The sequence below is a fragment of the Sinohyriopsis cumingii genome, chromosome 9 (assembly GCF_028554795.1).
Source record: "Sinohyriopsis cumingii isolate HCF-2022 chromosome 9, ASM2855479v2, whole genome shotgun sequence".
Lineage (NCBI taxonomy): Eukaryota > Metazoa > Mollusca > Bivalvia > Unionida > Unionidae > Sinohyriopsis > Sinohyriopsis cumingii.
This window is the reverse complement of record NC_142969.1, coordinates 62,928,424-62,947,796: the sequence shown is the minus strand read 5'-3', so window position 1 is coordinate 62,947,796 and position 19,373 is coordinate 62,928,424. Positions and strand designations below refer to the sequence as shown.

Genomic DNA, 19,373 nt, shown 5'->3' with positions numbered 1-19,373 from the left:
GACACAGGATACGGCTTGGCGGGCCGCATGCGGCCTGCGGGCTGCGTGTTTGAGACCCCTGCCCCCAGACCCTCGTTATATTGAAATTTGGAAATGGATCGAATGTTAAAACAAGCCGATATAATTTACTATATAAATATTTACAAAACAGATAGTTACACGACGTGTTAAACGATGTCAAGATAAGTGGTAAAAACCGAGGCCCCTTAGGGGTTGAGGCCCAGGCCACGTGGACCTTCCTCTCTGATTTGGCCTGACTATGGCACACCCTATCTGCCAAGCAGATGTTTCATAATGGCCATGTTAGATATGGTACAACTGCTCCAGAATTTCAGCTAAACAGAGTTTAATGACACTCAAGTTTGAGAAGCGAACAAATAATCACAACATGCGACAAAGTGCCTTTGCTGATAATAACTGAGATTATGCATATATAAATATAGACCGTTTGGGTTCAATGACTACTGCATCTTGTAATCGATCTGCTTTGTAGTGCTGTTTTGACTAACGTGCTCAGAAAACGTAAAGACGAAAGACGATTCCAAACGCGATGCATGTAATTCGGCTTATTTCAGAAACAGACTACATCATATCAAAACACTGTTACAACTGTATGAACGCTAGTTTTAATACGAGGCAGTATTATATATGGCGACCGAACTTTGCATCAGGACACGTTGCTTTAAGTGCCAGATTCACCGATTTGCTGTTTCGTCATCAGACAAAGCATCGGAACACCGGTAGCTGAAAGTTCTGCTTGTTCAGTTAGATGTTGTACAGAAAACGTCAAAGCCATTGTCTTAAACGGCATAGGTGGCGATGACGACCTCTGCCATAAAGAATAATCAGTTCTAAGTAGATGTTAATGATGATGATGATGATGGTATTCGCGGTTGTGATTAAAAAGGAAACCATTTGAAGAAACAGTGCACCTTTCAAGGTTTAGGACAAATCTGAATTTTAAATTGTACAAACACACACGCCCTATAATTTGGCAAGATGCATCATAGGAAAAGGAAATGGTGACAGCTTATCTCCAAGGCGAATGAGAAACAACTGAAGATGACAGTAATCATTTTCTTGATGCTGAATCGAAGAAAACAAGCAAGATGATGAAGATGGCGATGAAGAGGATTATGAGGAGGAAACAAGAGGAAGGAAATAATAAGGGCGAGACGCCAGAAGAAGTTGAAACCGTTTGTTACTGATGCAGTCATTTATTTGCTTCAGTATATAGTAAAAGAAAGTCATACAATTAAAACTGGTTATTTACAAGATGAAACATGTATATTACTGTCCTTAAAAGTTTGAGAACATTCAGTCGATGATGATCTTTTCCGATTAGATATAGTAAGTCGTTTACAGTGTAAGTTGTATATAGATGAGTAAAGAGAGAATTAGACTGATATGATATGCAAACAGTTAGCTTAATGTATTGGTTAAGGCGAGGAAGCTTTATGGTATATTTTTGAATGTCGATCTTTAAAAAGAACACAAAGGATTTTCCAAACAATGGATAGGTGTATGTTGACAAAATGACAACATGGACTACAGCCTTGGTTTCATTAGCACACCTGGGACAATTTGTACGTCAAACTTAACACAATGGAATAACATTTGCCATGTTGTATATAAGATGGATTATTCATTATAGGATTAAATGATCATGGTTCGGTGTTTATCGATGTTTAAAAGTTACCTATTCACACACAAAGCAAATAAAGTCATTAAGGACAATACATACAAATTGGAATTATTATATAATGGACGTAATGTGCAATTTTCAGCCGCCATAAATACGTCAGCTGTTTATGTAAAACATGAGCGATGTATAGACATAAAGTTAAGCAAAACATGCTTTACATCTCTCTACAACTCTTTAAACGGTTCGAAAACTTGTTATAAACAGACTGTTTTTAAAAATACTTCATGCATTTGATAGAAGTGTATAGACGACATAGCAAAACACACATTAGGAAAATGACATTTTTTAAAATTAGTTTATCGTTTGTGGGAACGTGGTTCTAGGTGTGTAGCGAAAATTATATATCTTTCCATAACACAACAAATGGCTTTAGGCTAGCGCCTTAATTAACCATGAATTAACCTAATGTCAGCTATAAGACAAGGGATATAAATATGTGGACACTGCGGAGACTTTCATCGTCTCAAGTTGACATGAGGTCTATGATACGATCATATAAAAGTACAAGTTTCAAGTTTGTCTCGCTTTAGGTGTGTATGTGTGTGCGGTAATAACAATAGAATTGTTGCTATTAAGATGTTTACAAATTTGGATTAAACGCCGTTTCAATTATGAACTTGGATTACACGTCATTTCAATTATGTCACGATACTCCAGGTAGCGCCAGGTAAGCTACATGATTTTCAGTAATATCCGCTGTTTTGATATTGTGTGCAATTGATCTCCGCCTTTGTCTGACTGGCAATAACATATGTATGTTTAATTTATCAACTATTTGGAAAAACGTTTACATCTATTGAAAATAAACATGCTACCTAAAATGAAGTTTAAGAGTAGGGCAAATCATTCTTGTTTTACCCCAACGATGCTGAAACAAAAAATATAATCTCAATAGACTCAGAGTAGAATAATCCATTGTTTGGCCTGAACCCCAACAAACTTTATTTCGGTATTTGGCAGGTTTCACATTATCAAGACTTATGGACATTTCGTGTTTTTTTATTAAAAAAGTTTATTATGCTATTTATATTAAGCATAAATTCTAGCAACATCACCTGTACAATTCAGAGATTTCCTGCTCTCTAAGAATAAAATGTTAATATGTTAGCTTTGTACAAAAAGAGTCAGGAAAAGAGTGGGATAGTATCCTTTTGAAGTATACATATTTAAGATGCAGCTGCATATTTAACCGTCTTTAAAAAAAAAAAAAAAAAAAAAAAAAAAAAAACCTATTCAACACCTTTATGTTGAAAGAGGCGATTAAATAAAAGTGTGTGTGTGTGTGTGTGTGTGTGTGTGTGTGTGAGAGAGAGAGAGAGAGAGCGTAGGGAAAGGAGTGAGAGGGGGTAAAATTGTCCATTTGAATTTCATTTCGTTTCCATCTGAGTTTCAGTTCGATCTCTCTTAGGTCAAAGCAATTTATTTTGATTTTTTGCTGCTGTTTTTTCTTATAAATTAATTTTTCATGTCTGCTCTGTTTAATGCGAATTCGGAAATTTCATTTTAAATTTAATAATTACATTCCTTGTTAACTTTTGATGACAACAAACATGCAATATCTAATCTTGGAGAGAAGCTTAACGATTAACATTTGAAGTGACCATATAGTTTCATAATTTTGCATATAACCTGTATCTTTGATTTTATATAGTTTCCTCAGAATTTTAACAAGCTTACATTTTATATGTTACCTTGTACTTCATCTTTAATATTTACTTTGATTGGTTTCATGAAAATCATTTTCTATATATGCATTTACTTTTTACGAACTTTTCCTTTAGTTGTCACCATATATCCATCATTGTGTTGATGAGCCGAAAACGTTACAAGATGCCAAACATACATAAACTAAATTATCTATATATATCAAACAACTAACTTTTCATATTAGTCATTTTATCTGTTGTTGAGATACATACAGGGTTCGTTTTCATTCATCGTTACTGACGGACTTTAATATGAGGTAAAACCTAGAGCACTAAACCATTTCAATATAGTTCAAATTAGTTCATGGACTGCACACGCCGCTGTTGTCATAGTCACGTATGAGACTTCCGGGGAAGAGCCTTGAATATTGCCATTGACCTTGACGGATTGGGGTCATGTATAATGGCGTCATTACAAGTGAAACGACTAGGGAACTGTGTTACGTTCATGTACTGTGGCTGAAATATCTGTGGATATTTATGGAAATTGTACATGATCTAAGTACTTAGTTAACAAAATATCTGCTCCCTTGTACTTAGAAAATCAGCCTGAATTAGTCAAAAGTACACTATCTTTAGTAGTTATTTAAATACGGAAAACTACTTTTACCAGACTAGATAATACCAGCTTCTGAACGTACAATGAACAAAATACAAAATCTATGCAAAGTAAAAAACAGCTATCGGCACGAATTTTACAATTTAACTTTGCAATCCAGGATGTGAAAATGGCGGAGCAAGCAGTTTATTGATAGATGGACATCATAAGATATATACTCTACAGCCCAAAGTACTCCCATGAATCATACGCTAAAATAAATGGAATTAAGAGTTATGATAACAAGATGGTTGACGTGGCGGCCCTATTGGATCTCAGATCAGCACCAGTTTAATTTATGACCAACTTGACGCCAAAAGAAGTCTTTCAGTGAAAACGCCATGCTGATATGACCATCCAAGTAGGAAGAAGACACTGCAAGTGCAATGAAAAAACTGATAATACAAAATTCTTAGGCTTGTTATTGCAGATGTCTTAAGTTACCATCTGCAGATTGTTTAGCTCTTTTATTTTAGATGGAATGTGACGGAACTATGTTAGCACTATCTGGAGATCGATTCGAAAATCACGAGAGTGTATTCAACGTGTCATTTGAGAATAGTTGTCTAGAAACGTGCCTGTTTTGTCCATATGTCTGTACCAAGGCATACTTACAAAACGTCTTGCCCGCTTCAACGATTTTACAATAGGAACTTACAAAAAGGATAGTTCTGCACGTTATAATGGTAACCTCAACCGTACTTAAAATACAACATTAGGAAAATGGCAACAATCACAGTATCTTCCAAGTGATATTTATTGCACTGGCAATCTGGTAGGTGTGTATTTTTGCCTTAAGCATATATTTAGTACAGGTAAAACAGTATGACTATTAGGTCACAATGCTGACTTCGAAGAATAGATGAAACATAATTTTAATTTAAGCTTACATGACATGCGATCTTCAGAAAAATGTATTCAGTGTTCATTCATAACATCACTCAACATCTGATCATATTTTCTTAACGGCATCTCCACTATCTGATAAGTTTTCTATCGAGATACGATTTTGGCGTCTATTTCTATTGCTGTGTCTGTCATTATTTAAGCTATTGAAAAACTATGTATAGTTTCAATTTTCATTTAATATGCATTGCAAAACCTCCAACATTTCCTGTCACTGAATTTGGTGTACAATAAATAACAAAAGTACTGACGGATTGTATATTACTTCAGTGTTCTTAAAATATAGAAATATTTTCTCCTTTGATGTCTTAATTAGTTTCTTCCTCTACTAACTTGAAGTAAGGGAGCTCAGTGCCTGACTCACATTCAGTAGTTTGTACGTCAAAAATATACCCACCCCTACCAGCGTGGATTTCTGTGGCGGTTCTCTTGACATGCCGGGAAGAGCAGTAGCTAATTAGGTAGACTCGAAATACGAGGGTCACGGGTTGGATATCCGCCCAGACTAGCTGCCTCTTTGTGTCTTTGTGCAAGGCACTTAACTCCCGTTTTCTTGGCACTTTATAGGTAAAAATATGTTAAAATTGCAATTAACATCCCCCCCCACTGATACTTTTGACATACCACGTACGTTTGCCTGGGCGCCTAATACTATTTTAACTACTGCTACTACTACAATTGCTTCTACTACTACTACTTTTATTATTATTATTATTATTATTATTATTATTATTATTATTATTGTTATTATTATTATTATTATTATTATTATTATTATTATTATTATTATTATTATTTCAATTATTTCTATTATTATTATTATTATTATTATTATTATTATTATTATTATTATTAATATTATTATTATTATTATTATTTGCTTAATTCATTATAAAATGACTATTATATATTAATTATTTGATTCATTATCTGATGTGTAGCAGCACATCGAGAAATGAAGCTGGCATTGTAGTCGTATCAGTGACTTACCCCAAAACGCATACAACTTTTCTCGAACCGGCCTGGTCTAGAAAGTCTCAAGTAGTTCACCGTCTAATCGAGAGTCCACTGTCCCAACCCTGCTTGAACATCACAGACGATATAATCAAAAGCGACTGAGCAAAAAACGATTATATATTTGCCTATAGTTTTATTTTAAATAAGTAATGGTGTAAGCTATAAGCTATAAGTTTGTTGACACAATCCTTAAATAATTGAGCCATGTCTTTTGTTTGCTGCTTCCAAAGCCATTATTTGATTGCAAGCAGACAGATGTATTTTGATAACCGATGTAATATGAATCAGCCATATAACCTGTTTATAAGTATCGCCCGCAGAAATGTCCATGGAGAATATTATGTTCATGAATTTTATCAATTTTAGCTGCTTCTACTGAAACACGCTGGTACTCATTATAATTACTTTGTACAAAGTATTGACAATAGCTGTGTTTATTCGGTCAAAGTTCGACATAATGTAGTTATTACCAGAGATAAATTGATCGAAGGGTTTTAAGGCCATAAACAGGATCGAAGGAAGGCTGATTCCCTTATGTCTCTTTCGTAGACCTGTTGTTCTTAGCTTTAAGTCGAATTTCACGTTAAGGATAATGGAGTACAATGGTTTTCAACGGTAACATATGGAGACAAACATCATCGAGTTAAGTTGTCACGCTTTTATAGAAGAAAATATTTTGTTATGCATGTCAAGCATAAGTTCTGAATGCCCGAATTTCGCACTAAAAATAATGAAAAGTTAGATTGTTTCTAATTGGCAACTGCATTATCTCCCTTGACTTAGGCTCGGTTTAGTGTTATGACAGACATCATTACCGAACGGTCGAACAACCATTACTGTATAAGTGCATTGAATGAAGAAAGAAACAACAGGTTTTGTTCATTATCCCGACGCATGTTTTCTTTCCTATTCATTACTTTCCGAATTTACTAGGACGAAATGGAGCAATTAAAAAAAATCTTGTGTGTTTCTGATTCTTAAGATTCCTCCTAGCATATTTCAATGGATCAAATCGTCAGAAATCCTTTTAAAAGTTACAAAGGGATTAGGATATAGATTAAATTCATATGTTAAATCCTGTATGGCTCCATGACAGACAGACAGAGGCAGAAAGGAAAACTATCTGCAAAACAAATTCTCAGTCACTCTAAAAGAATGCAGCAGTTGAAATCACAAATCTTTATCAAACTTGTGGAGGCTTTACCAATAAATGAAGGTATCAATAAAGGAAGTTACTAATAGATGAAGGTACCAATAAATGAAGGAGAAGACAAACGCAGAAAATCTGAGGTCAACATTGGGCGGTGTATTAATTTATTTCGACATTTTGTATATATCATTCTTCCCCCAAAATATCACTTCAGTTCGTTGGGGGGGGGGGGGTCCGATCGATGACCAAATTGACCGATGCTGTAAAAATAGTCACTACCATATCTCGAATGTGCACAGCCTCACAGTTTATTTCGTAGACTTTTGGAAATCCCGTACGCTATAATTTCTACTCACAGGAAAACAAAATACTAATATCAAGCCGATTTCATTAAATGTGAAAGCGTAGATATCCTTTTCAATTCAGGTTTGCTTTTATAAGTCTTTAAGGTAAACTTCCCTAATTTCTTTTTATACTCGATGGGTTATACGGTATATATAATGTCGCCATATTTGTAAGCTCTTCACCTTTACGTTTTGTCCATTTCGAGTATGTGGCAAAGACGATAGTCTGTTAAAAACGACTTGAATATAATATTGGAGTATCTTGATTATATTTTGAAGTGGGGCGGGGGGGGGGGTCCATTTATAGTCATCTAAGTGCAGTGAAAGGCAATAAGTTTCAGACCTGAAATTTTTTTCCTCATCAATCCCATAATCTGAATTTATCTGAGTCGTTTCCTATATAGTTTAACATTATTGTTCTTTGTGATATTTTTAATAGTTCAATAAAGATCTTTTTATGACAACAGCCAATATTTAAATTACTTACTAACAGTGACTTACTGAGTAATATAGACAAACCTCAGACTACTTAATAAAGCTGACTCAACTTTACGTTTACGTGCTAATTCGGACTCACTGAAATTATATCGACAACCCCAAATTACGTATTAAAACTGGCTTACTGTACGATATATACAACCTCAGAACACTTACAAAAATGGCTTACTGTACGATATAGACAACCTCAGAACACTTACAAAACTGGCTTACTGTACGATATAGACAACTTCAGATTACTTAATAAAACTGACGTACTGAATGATATTATTGCAATGCGGAAATGATGAAACAAGTAGGCCCTTGGTAATGTATAATTTTTCAACAAAACAGTTGTGTTCATACGCTTAGATTAGCCTAAATTTAATATTTGGTTAAGGCCTCACATATTTTTGGTTTTTATGAATCTTTTCCGGTCTCATGTTATAGTTCTATTCGAGGTGAAGTCATGGATTATGGCGGATATTAAAATTGGTTATATACGATTAAAAGAACTGAATAATTTTCTTCAAACATTTAGTAATATAGTACTTTTAGTTTGCGCAATATCATGCTTTTGCTATGTCAGCTCATCTTACAGGTGCAAGCTGCAAGGAACCAGAGAAAACTTTAATGAGCCGTACTATGTATCTTCTGCAAAATAAACACCACAAAGAAATCAAGAAGAATAAAAAGACGAAGTATAACATCGTGACTCAGAAAAAAGACTGCTTATGTTAATAAAATTATAAAACTGTCACCCAGAAAATCAATGTTTGAGTCTGTTGTTTAATGGAAACATGTCACGTTTTTCTTCTTTGGCGCGGATTACTAGCAGCACTCTACTTACTTCGTAATGCATGTATGTACAAATGTGCCTACGTACGTGCGTAAGATCTGTTTACGTACCGACTTACCTACCTACATGTCTAAAATTTCTTGGTATTTTGCTAACCGACCTGCCTACCTACAAATTCTTTTTTGTTGCATTCTTTCTGGATTAACTAGTGGTCTTTTTCAACGAACTCTGGACTTTTAAAGGTACCGAGCGGATTACCAAATTCAGAGCACATAGTATTCGTGTTCACAATGCATAAATCAACCCTTTCTCAGCTTTTGCTTTGAAACATGTTTCGAAGTTACAGTCAAAAGGAAATGTACCTTACATAGACTTATCGCTAGGAATTAATTGTTTACCATTATGGCGGAAGGAAACAATAGCTTATCGTGTTAGTGTTACCATTGTCGATACGACTATGCTGGAGAATTCTAAGATATTTTCTTCCTTTTTAAGTGTAATTAAGCATTACTAAAAGACCAAAACATTTTAGACATGTGCCGCTTAATTTGGCGTAAATATTCTTGCTTCGTTAAGTTTCCAATTGTGCAGCACTAGCTAATAATGCTATCAGGTTTTCCCCATTATTCTGCATGACATGGCAATGTATTAGTTCACTGTTGCTTTCAGTTGTAAATCAGATGTGATAATTCAGTCTATAATGTTTAGATAGGCTTATCCATGGACGGTGGTAAAATGATAATTAATAATTAAATAAAAATTAATTTTTCTTTAGAATTCAATTAGCTTTGGTAACTTGCGTAAGATCTTCGTTCAAGCTTGAAAACTGGAGGCAATGTATGCTACATTTTCTTCTTTAAACATCAATAGCTTAAAATCAGAAGAATGGCTTTTTTAATGTTGCATTTGGAATTTTCCTTTCCAAAGCTTATTAAACTGAAAATAAGATTTTTTATCGATGAATAAAAGTACTGAGCTTTCAACTACTTGACGCGGATTGCCCATGGACATTTTTAGGCTATTATGTACATATCATACATTTTGTTCTAAATGTCATATATATATATATGTCACAATTTCTTGACGTTTCAAATGACGTAATTGCAACATGTATGGCAAAGGCGCTGTGACCAAGGACTTGGAATTCATTTCCAAAAAGTCAGTTTGCTACACTAACCTGCTGTTCTGTCAAAATAAACACTGGTGTTTTTCTACAGGTCAAAGTAATAAATATAAGTTCACAACAACAATGTCTCAAAGATATACAATATTTAGCTCTTTTGATGAATTTCTTTTGTTTTTCTACTGGTCTAAGTAATAAATATAAGTTTACATCAACAATGCCTCAAAGATATAAAATAGTTGGCTCTTTTGATGAATTTCATTTGAAATGAGTACTCGTGTAATATAATCTCTCCTTACCTGTTTGTCAAGAGCAAAAGCAATACCTAGACCACCTGTAACATTCATAAAGAGAGCAGTAACAGCAGCAGCAGCAGCAACAACAACAACAAAAACAAAAACTACTACTACTACTACAAACAATAATGCTACTGTGACCAATGATACATATCTGGGATTCACAAAACTTAATTATTTGACAGGCTGACGGACACAAATATTTGATAACAAGCTTTATGATGTCTTAAATGCATTGCTACCCCAGGTAAATCGACATTCATCTTTTACCTTGAAACAAAACAGTTCTTTAGTAAATGATGCAGACATTTGTCATTTCATGCAGAGACGAATATGAGTTGTAGTCCTTACAAATACATCAAAGCTAATGTTGTTAGATTTCAGATAAATAATGTTTGTGGCGTAAACCGTATTATACTTCATTTCAATGTCCCTGACCTTGAGAATAAAACAGTTTCTTTACTTTTAATAACAAGGTAGATCCCTGTGAATTTTGTGATATTTCAATGGAAATAAATCTTTTGTTAATTCTCTTAATTTCATGTTATTGAGGTCTATGATCATAAACTAATTTGTCTATAATTATAAAACCTTGGGAAAAGAAACATAGTAATAATGTGTTTAGTTCAAATCGAATAGTTAGTTATTAATCCATCCAGGGTATAGCTATTGTATTCGTTTTGTTTCCTCAAGACCAGTGTTATGTTTCAGCAAACCTCGATCATTGATGGAGATAAGAGTTTGTTCAGTTTTTGCAGGTTATCTTAAGTATGGGTAGATCCCTAAGCTTCAACCGTAAACATATTTTTTTTAGTCGTAGAATTATTCACATTATAAAATTAGTCATTTTGCAAAGTAGCCGTAATGCACAAAAAGACTTTTAACATGCTTTCTTGTCAGTATTGATTAAGTAAAGCAGTTTGTAGCATTTTAAAAGAAAAAGCAAAAAATAAAAAACGTTGTTTAAAACGGAGAAACAAATATGATATGTGCTGTAAGTATAAGACACAAGGGCCTTGTACAATACTGTCTAAGTATGTGATTTTCATGGTCATATATTAAATGCAAGCATTTGATATAGAATAAATAAACATGTACAAAGTTGAAACTTGAAGATTCTGAAGATCAGTTTTCGATCGACAACTGTATGAAGGTTGTGTCTTTCGAACGCATCATTTCTATCCACTAGGAACTGAAGTATAATGGTACTGGTCGGTACCCACCCCACTCCTCCATACTTCCCACACGCACCATGGCTGGTCCAAATCTAGTCCTTTTGAAGTATATTTTATGCACCTTTAAAACCGTCAATATTGTAATCAAGGAATCAAACAATGTTTGCTGAAGCACTATCGAATGGTTTGATCATAAGAGCATGTACATGGCAACTTGTGTATGATGTTGCTTTTGCTTGATCTATTCAGTATCAACAAACCATTATTTGGATTTCTTTGGTGCTCATCGGTTTATGTCCTTCGAGTTTTATGATAAAATTATACTTGGACTGTATTTGCTTTTACTTTATATTTACCACAAATATCACTTATTATTTTCTAGATCTTCTTAGAATTTTACTATTATAGCATTTACAATTTCAAACCCAAGTTAATCGTATGTTTTCGACTACCGGAAATGGGTATCATTGTGAACCATAATTACTTGCTGGCAAAATGTACCCAGAAAAACTGTACTTGCGGAGCACGTGCAATGTTGATCTCTCAGCACTGATGTTTTTGAAAAGTCGTTTGAGAAAGATATAACATAGTTTTTGGAATCTTTTTCTTTTTCACACTTTAAAGGCCGAAACTATCGAAATTGAACAAAATCTGAAAGGTTGTACGTTTTGGGAGTAGCTGTGATTGGTAAACGGTGTAAAGCATTTGGTGAAATGCACGATTTGAATTGGTTGAACTGGAGTTCTGGATTCAAGACTTGAGTCTGCATTAAAGTTGGTGCATAATAGTATCATGTCAAAATAGTAAACCATCTGCGATAATAATCGATGTCTTTTAAGCATTTTAAATTATTTTAACGTCTTCAGCCTACTAAGACAATACTTAAATCCATTTCTGATATTACCCCCCCCCCAAAAAAAAAAAAATAAAAAAAATAAAATCAATAGCTTTCATTGACCTAATATCCTTTCTTTTGGGTTTTTACCATTTGTGTGCATTTCCAGGAAGAGGGTGAGGTACATGACTCATGCACGGAACTGTCAAGTTTTGTTAATCTAGTTGTTTTCATAGACTTATCTTTAAGAATCAAAATATTATATCACTGGTTACACTGAACAGCTATGTCCATTCCTGAGAACAATTATCATTCTAATCCACTTTGACCGTTCCGGTGGCCTAGTGGTAGAGTGTCCGCCTCGGATGCGGAAGGACGCGGGTTCGAACCCCGGCTGTGTCATAACAACGACTTTTTAAAACGGTAATAACAGCTGCCTCGCTTGGCGCTCAGAATTAAGAGGTTAGTGTTAGGACTAGTCGGCCTGGTGTCAGGATAATGTGACGGGGGGGGGGGGGACGTCATGCTACGTCATGTTTGGTGCGTGATGCCGCAGTGCTGAACATCACTATAAACTGCCACACTGCAGATATCGTAGCGATATGACTGAAAAATGGATAAAGCTACGTTAAAAATCTAAATCACACACACACACACACACACACACACACACATCCAGTTTGAATAGTTATTTAAACTGCCACTATTAAGTAAATCACCCAAACCGTTTTCCCAGCTTATTTCGACATTTTGTATCTCGCACCTATTACGAAATGTTGATGGACAATATGGCCAAATAATAAAAAGCAAATACCATGAATGATGAATCTAGAGTCGGGTCTTGCTTGCATGGACATGAAGGTATAATTTAGGACCGAGACTATACTCCAAAAACGAAGTTAATAAATCTTGACTGTACATCAAAAAACTTACCTCCCACATCCCCTTAAAGGAAAATATTATATCGCGTTCAGGATTAGGAGATAAGAAACGATTTTTGTAATGTATTAGAGAGGCATTTAATTGAGTTTTAAACGCGTAGAATGACAGAATGTGTATAGATAAGTTTCTAATCAATACCAGTTCATAAATTTCCCGCGTGGCTGTGAGTTTCGGGGTTGATGTCGTGTCAGGTAGAAATACGAAGCCTTTACCAAGTGCCAGATATTTTGACAAACCATAAAGCATTTGGAGGATTCAGTTTCTGGAGTCGGTAACAATAGACTTATTTTCTTTGAAAAAGACGTATCGCCTCCCTAAAAGGATATATGTATATATATATATATATATATATATATATATATATATATATATATATATATATATATATATATATATATATATATATATATATATATATATATATATATATATATATATATATATATAGACTGCACTTATGTGAGGCATTAACACTTGAGAACAGCATGTCACAAAAATCAGGATAGCTTAAGATACATTTCTAAAATGATAGTGGCATTTTAAAGAAAAGACTTCAAATTTAAGTATATTTAACCCTTCCTAAACCGGTCAAAAATCAGCCTTGTTTAGTTTGTCATCGTATGTACAAGTCAAGTGACAGGGCTCGTAAACATGTTATATTATGTTTAATTTTAACGCAGCTTTCTTTCAGAGCAAATATCATTCTTCGCTTGTAGGCAAATGTCCAGGAAAAATTTGAGGCAAACATTGACGCTTTCTTAGTGTCTGCAAGGTTACGTCTGATTAGTTTAGTGATACAAAGACGTCCGTGGCATAATAAACAAAATGACAAGGTCATAACAATACAAAAGTAAACGCGTACATCACGAACACTCCCATATGCGTGCAAACGAGCAAAACTGTACAATATGAGCTAGACTGTCTCCAAAGTTCAATGTTAATATTCAATTCCAGAAAGGGAAAGAAGACGAGTTTTATAAGAACATGTGCATGTATTAAAATTCATATCAGCACAACAATGGAAAGTTGTAAAATATAACTGAGTCATAACAAAAAGAATGACACCTTGCACTTTCACAGTGATATTAAATGGATTGCGAATTCGAATAAATACATCAAACAATCTCGTTAAGCTAATCAAAACAATGGACCAGTCAGTCGTTTAATTAAGTCATAAAGAAAGTAGTCTCCTGGTGTCTTATTAACAGATTTGCTTACTTCGTACCAGAATAAAGGTCAGCAAGTCTATGTATCATGGATGACGCTATTTAAACATCAAGAAGCAAGTAGTGGTGTTGATCAAACCAAAAACAATGAAAACATAATGTAAGAGATAGAAGCCCTTTTTGTTACTATATTAGGAATTCAGTAATGTTTGATTACTCAGCATTTTAATCAATACCAATCGTCGCCGTTCTTAGACCATAGAAAAGCAGGGATACTTGTGAGAGAGAACGCACATTTTATGTAAGATGTATTTAAATAATAACTTGAAATCTGTCTAACAGCTGTATATTCCTTTGCATTTCTCTTATACTTATTACATTATATTTATCCAAGAATATCCCAACCGCTTCGGCTTTGGCCCCTGAGGATGGATCCAAATATTGAAAAAATTAATCACATTAATCCTCACCCCAGCCTCGCTCCAGTTCCCCACCCAGAACTAGGATCAGACTTCTAATACAGCTACAAATCTATCAACTAGCAATGTATAATTCTTGAAAGATGTATGAGGAGTACCAGCACATTCCACACTTAATGCCGTGGCAAGCAGTGTCACAAAATCGTAATTTAAAAAAAAAAAACAAAGACAAAACACCGTAAAAAAACAAACAAAAATTGAAACAATAAACATAGATACATTTTTATTTGCAGCAATTTCAAACATCTATGATAAAACATTTTACTTTTTTACTTAATGGTCTGTAGTTAAACTTATTATAACCACTCCAACCCACCCACCCCACCAAACTTGATATTTCTGTTTACTTTAGCATGATATATTTTTAATTAAATTATAAAAAGTCATTATTTGTTTATTACTTGAACTGATTGTTCAAAATTTTCTATTTTTCACATATATGTCAAGGAATCCATGGTCGCAGATAAATTAATTTCAAGAAAAAAAGATAAAATGATACTCTAGCCAGTAATTTAAAATGTTCTTAAAACTAAAGAAGAGAACATTTTTCTCTTCAGAAGCGTTGTAGAAAACCGTGTGGTACAGAAATCAAAATTTAGAAGCGTTGTAGAAAACCGTGTGGTACAGAAATCAAAATTCAGAAGCGTTGTGGAAAACCGTGAGGTACACAAAATCAAAATTCTTTCATATAATTCTTCCTAATGAAACGATAAGGTTCGAAACACCAATCGATTTTTAAAAGAAAATGAACATGGAGAAAACAGAACACATTGATGGATATAATGATCTCAATACTAAAAGTACAAAAGGACAATTTACTTACGATTGCAAACTGTACTTCTCTTGGTTTCCAACGGTGCAAACTGTTTCAAGACACCCAGGTGCGAGTGCAGTATGACCTAGGGTTACCTGGTTTCTACTAATACTGGGAAAGACCCACCAATCACCGCCGCGGACTGATAACCTTCGATAACATCAGAAACTGATACCTAATCGGTAATAAACAACACACAATCTTGAACTGCAATTGTGTGGCCTGAATTAAGTAAAATTAGAAGCTAGCTCTCTCTGTCTATGTCTGTCTGTCCGTCTCTCTCTCTCTCCTACTTACACACAAGACACATGTTTTCTGGACTTAAAAGGTTTTTTGAAACCACGTTACCTTTCATTCTTTCTTATCATTATTATTATTATTATTATTATTATTATTATTATTATCATTAAAAAGAAGAAGAAGAAGAGGAAAAGAAAAAGAAGAATAATTTGCAATGCACTGTAATATTTCCGGAAATATAAAGCATTAGGAGAGTCTACTCGAAAAGACGATCTTTATCACTTTGACGCTTGATTGCAGGAAATCATTTACATGGTTGGGATACGTTTTTCCTCCATAATTTCTATTTTTCAAAGTGATAATAGGCTTTTTTACAGTTTACAAGAAATCATCAAAATGAATAAAAATTTCTTCTTCTTATCAACCGAAATTCTTAAGGAAATGATAAACCACATGTCTATAAAGAACATTTCGTTTCCATTGAAAAATGTCGAGCAAACATGAGTTCCTATATATAAATTAGAACGACAATAATGTTGAATTTCTTCTTCTTATTATTATTCTTCTTTTCTTCTTCTTCTTCTTCTTCTTCTTCTTCTTCTTCTTCTTCTTCTTCTTAATATAATAATAATAATAATAATAATAATAATAATAATAATAATAACAACAACAACAACAATTAGTACACATTTGGACATAAAAGACCCTTTTGTCATAATGTCGTCAACATTTTTAACGCGTTACGCTATTTAAAAAATCTCTTATGCACATAGTCTGGTACCCAGACGTTAACCATTCGATATGCACATAGTCTGGTATCCAGACGTTAACCATTCGATATGCACATAATGAGTATTTTAAAAAGTGGTCGTAATTTCGCTGTCTAAAGAGAACTGATTAGTTTTATCAAATGGATCAGGAAAATAGTTCGCTGCTGAGTGAATATTTTCCTCTGTGACAAGTTCGTTGAGATTAAATATGGGAAGCTGATTACGATTGGCTATACATCACTATAGACTGCACAAGGTGTCGTGTAAATTTCGTGACTTATTTGTATTTTTTTCACCATATTGCTATAATTGATACATATTGAAGATTATATTTCATTAATTAAGAAAGAGACGGATGTTTTAAATTATATTTCATATATTCTGAAAGAGACGGAAGTTGTAATTACATCATTAAGCCACAAACATCTCTAGAATTCATAAAACTATTATACACTACGGTGATTATAAACAATGACATAATAATGTAATGATCACGTTATTTTATGTATTGTAAAAGTTGATTAATGAGAAGCTAACATCCTTAAATGATACAATCTTGATTAAAGAGTAGCGATACTAGACGGATGATTGGTCTACGCGTATCCATTTAGTAACAACTTTGGTCCAGTCATTAGCATTCTGCAAGACAACCACAAATATGACTTTGCCGTTCATCATATACCGCGGCCATAAGGTGTGATCAAGCTAATGAAAGAAAGGCGTGTCTTTTAGTTTCATATATGATATAACAATTGAATCAAGTTTTATACGAGATCTTCAGGGACCATCGTCGCCTTGTGAGAGAGAGAGAGAGAGAGAGAGAAATATTTAAGTAATAATTTTCATCAGGCGCGTGGTCAGTCAAACGGAAAGAAGTGTTTGAAATATCAAACTGAAACCTCTAATAAATGGGTAATTTCTTATGTGAAGGGAATACCAGCTAGACATTGGACGTATGTGCGACACTACATGTTAGTGCCTGAACTGGAAAGAACTAAAGCTGACTTGAAAACCGAGAAGTTTCCACATGCAAAGAGATGTAGCATGCGATTCAAAGTTTTGAAAACGACATAGAAACGAGTTCAGGCCATCTGATAAGTACAAAGTCACAAGTCTTAAACTTAAAGATTGAATCAAACTGTTCATTGGGACAGTCCCAAGTCTTAAACTTAAAGATGGATTCAAATTGTTCATTGAGAAGTCTCAAGTATCAAACCAAAATATGGTTTCAAATTGTCCATTGAGACAGTCCCAAGTAGCAAACCTAAGGATGGATTCAAATTGTTCATTGAGAAAGTCCCAAGTCGCAAACCTAAGGATGGATTCAAAATAGTTCATTGAGACGACTCAACTATCAAACCTAAGGATGGATTCAAAGTGTCCATTTAGAAAGTCCCAAGTAGCAAACCTAAGGATGGATTCAAATTGTTCATTGAGAAAGTTCATTGAGTAAGTCCCAAGACTTAAACTTAAAGATGGATTCAAAATGTCCATTGAGAAGTCTCAAGCATCAAACCTAAAGATGGATTCAAACTGTTCATTGAGAAAGTTCATTGAGAAAGTCCCAAGACTTAAAGATGGATTCAAATTGTTCATTGAGAAGTCTCAAGTATCAAACCAAAGGATGGTTTCAAACTGTTTATTGAGAAAGTCCATTGAGAAAGTCCCAAGACTTAAACTTAAAGCTGGATTCAAATTGTTCATTGAGAAGTCTCAAGTATCAAACCAAAGGATGGTTTCAAATTGTCCAATGAGAAAGTCCCAAGTAGCAAACCTAAAACTGGATTCAACATGTTCATTGAGAAGTCCCAAATTTCAGACCTAAAGATGGATCAAAATTGTTCAGTGAGAAAGTCCCAAGTAGCAAACCTAAAGATGGACCCAAATTGTTCATTGAGGAGTCTCAAGTAGCAAACCTAAAGATGGATTCAAATTGTTCATTGAGAAGTCCCAAGTAGCAAACCTAAGGATCGATCCAAATTGTTCAGTGAGAAGGTCCCAAATTATCAAACCTAAAGATGGATTCAAATTGTTCATTGAGAAGTCCCAAGCAGCAAACCTAAGGATGGATCAAAATTGGTCAGTGAGAAAGTCCCAAGTATCAAACCTAAAAATGGATTCAAAGTGTTCATTGAGAAGTCTCATGTATCAAACCTAAAGATGGATTCAAATTGTTCATTGAGAAAGTTCATTGAGAAAGTCCCAAGACTTAAACTTAAAGATGGATTCAAATTGTTCATTGAGAAGTTTCAAGTATCAAACCTAAAGCTGGATTCAAACTGTTCATTGAGAAAGTTCATTGAGAAAGTTCCAAGACTTAAACTTAAAGATGGATTCAAATTGTTCATTGAGAAGTCTCAAGTCTCAAACTTAAGGATGGGTTCAAATTGTCCAATGAGAAAATCACAAGTAGCAAACCTAAGGATGGATCAAAAATGTGCCGTGAGAACGTCCCAATTATCAAACCTAAAGATAGGTTCGAATTGTTCATTGAGAAATCCTAAGTATCAAACATAAAGATGATTCAGATTGTTAATAGAGAAAGTCCCATGTATCAAACCTGAAGATGGATTAAACTTGTTCATAGAGAAGTCTCAACTATCAAACCTAAAACTGGATTCAAATTGTTGTTGAGAAGTCTCAAGTATCAGACCTAAAGATGGATTGAAATTTTTCAGTGAGAAAGTCCCAAGTAGCAAACTAAAGATGGATTCAAATTGTTCATTGAGAAGTCCCAAGTAGCAAACCTAAAGATGGATTCAAATTGTTAATTGAGAAGTCCCAAGTATCAAACCTAAGGATGGATTGAAATTATTTATTGAGAAGTCCCA

The 19,373-nt window shown here is 34.1% G+C and overlaps 1 long non-coding RNA gene across 1 annotated transcript in view; it reads right to left on the bottom strand.

Annotated features, from left to right (window-relative positions):
* Positions 1-15,604, bottom strand: part of LOC149791916 (uncharacterized) — a 49,137-nt gene extending 33,533 nt beyond the window's left edge. The window contains exon 1 of the long non-coding RNA XR_016423442.1: positions 15,542-15,604. This is a non-coding gene — a long non-coding RNA (uncharacterized LOC149791916). The remainder of the gene's footprint in view (positions 1-15,541) is intronic.
* Between the last annotated feature and the right edge of the window lie 3,769 nt (positions 15,605-19,373).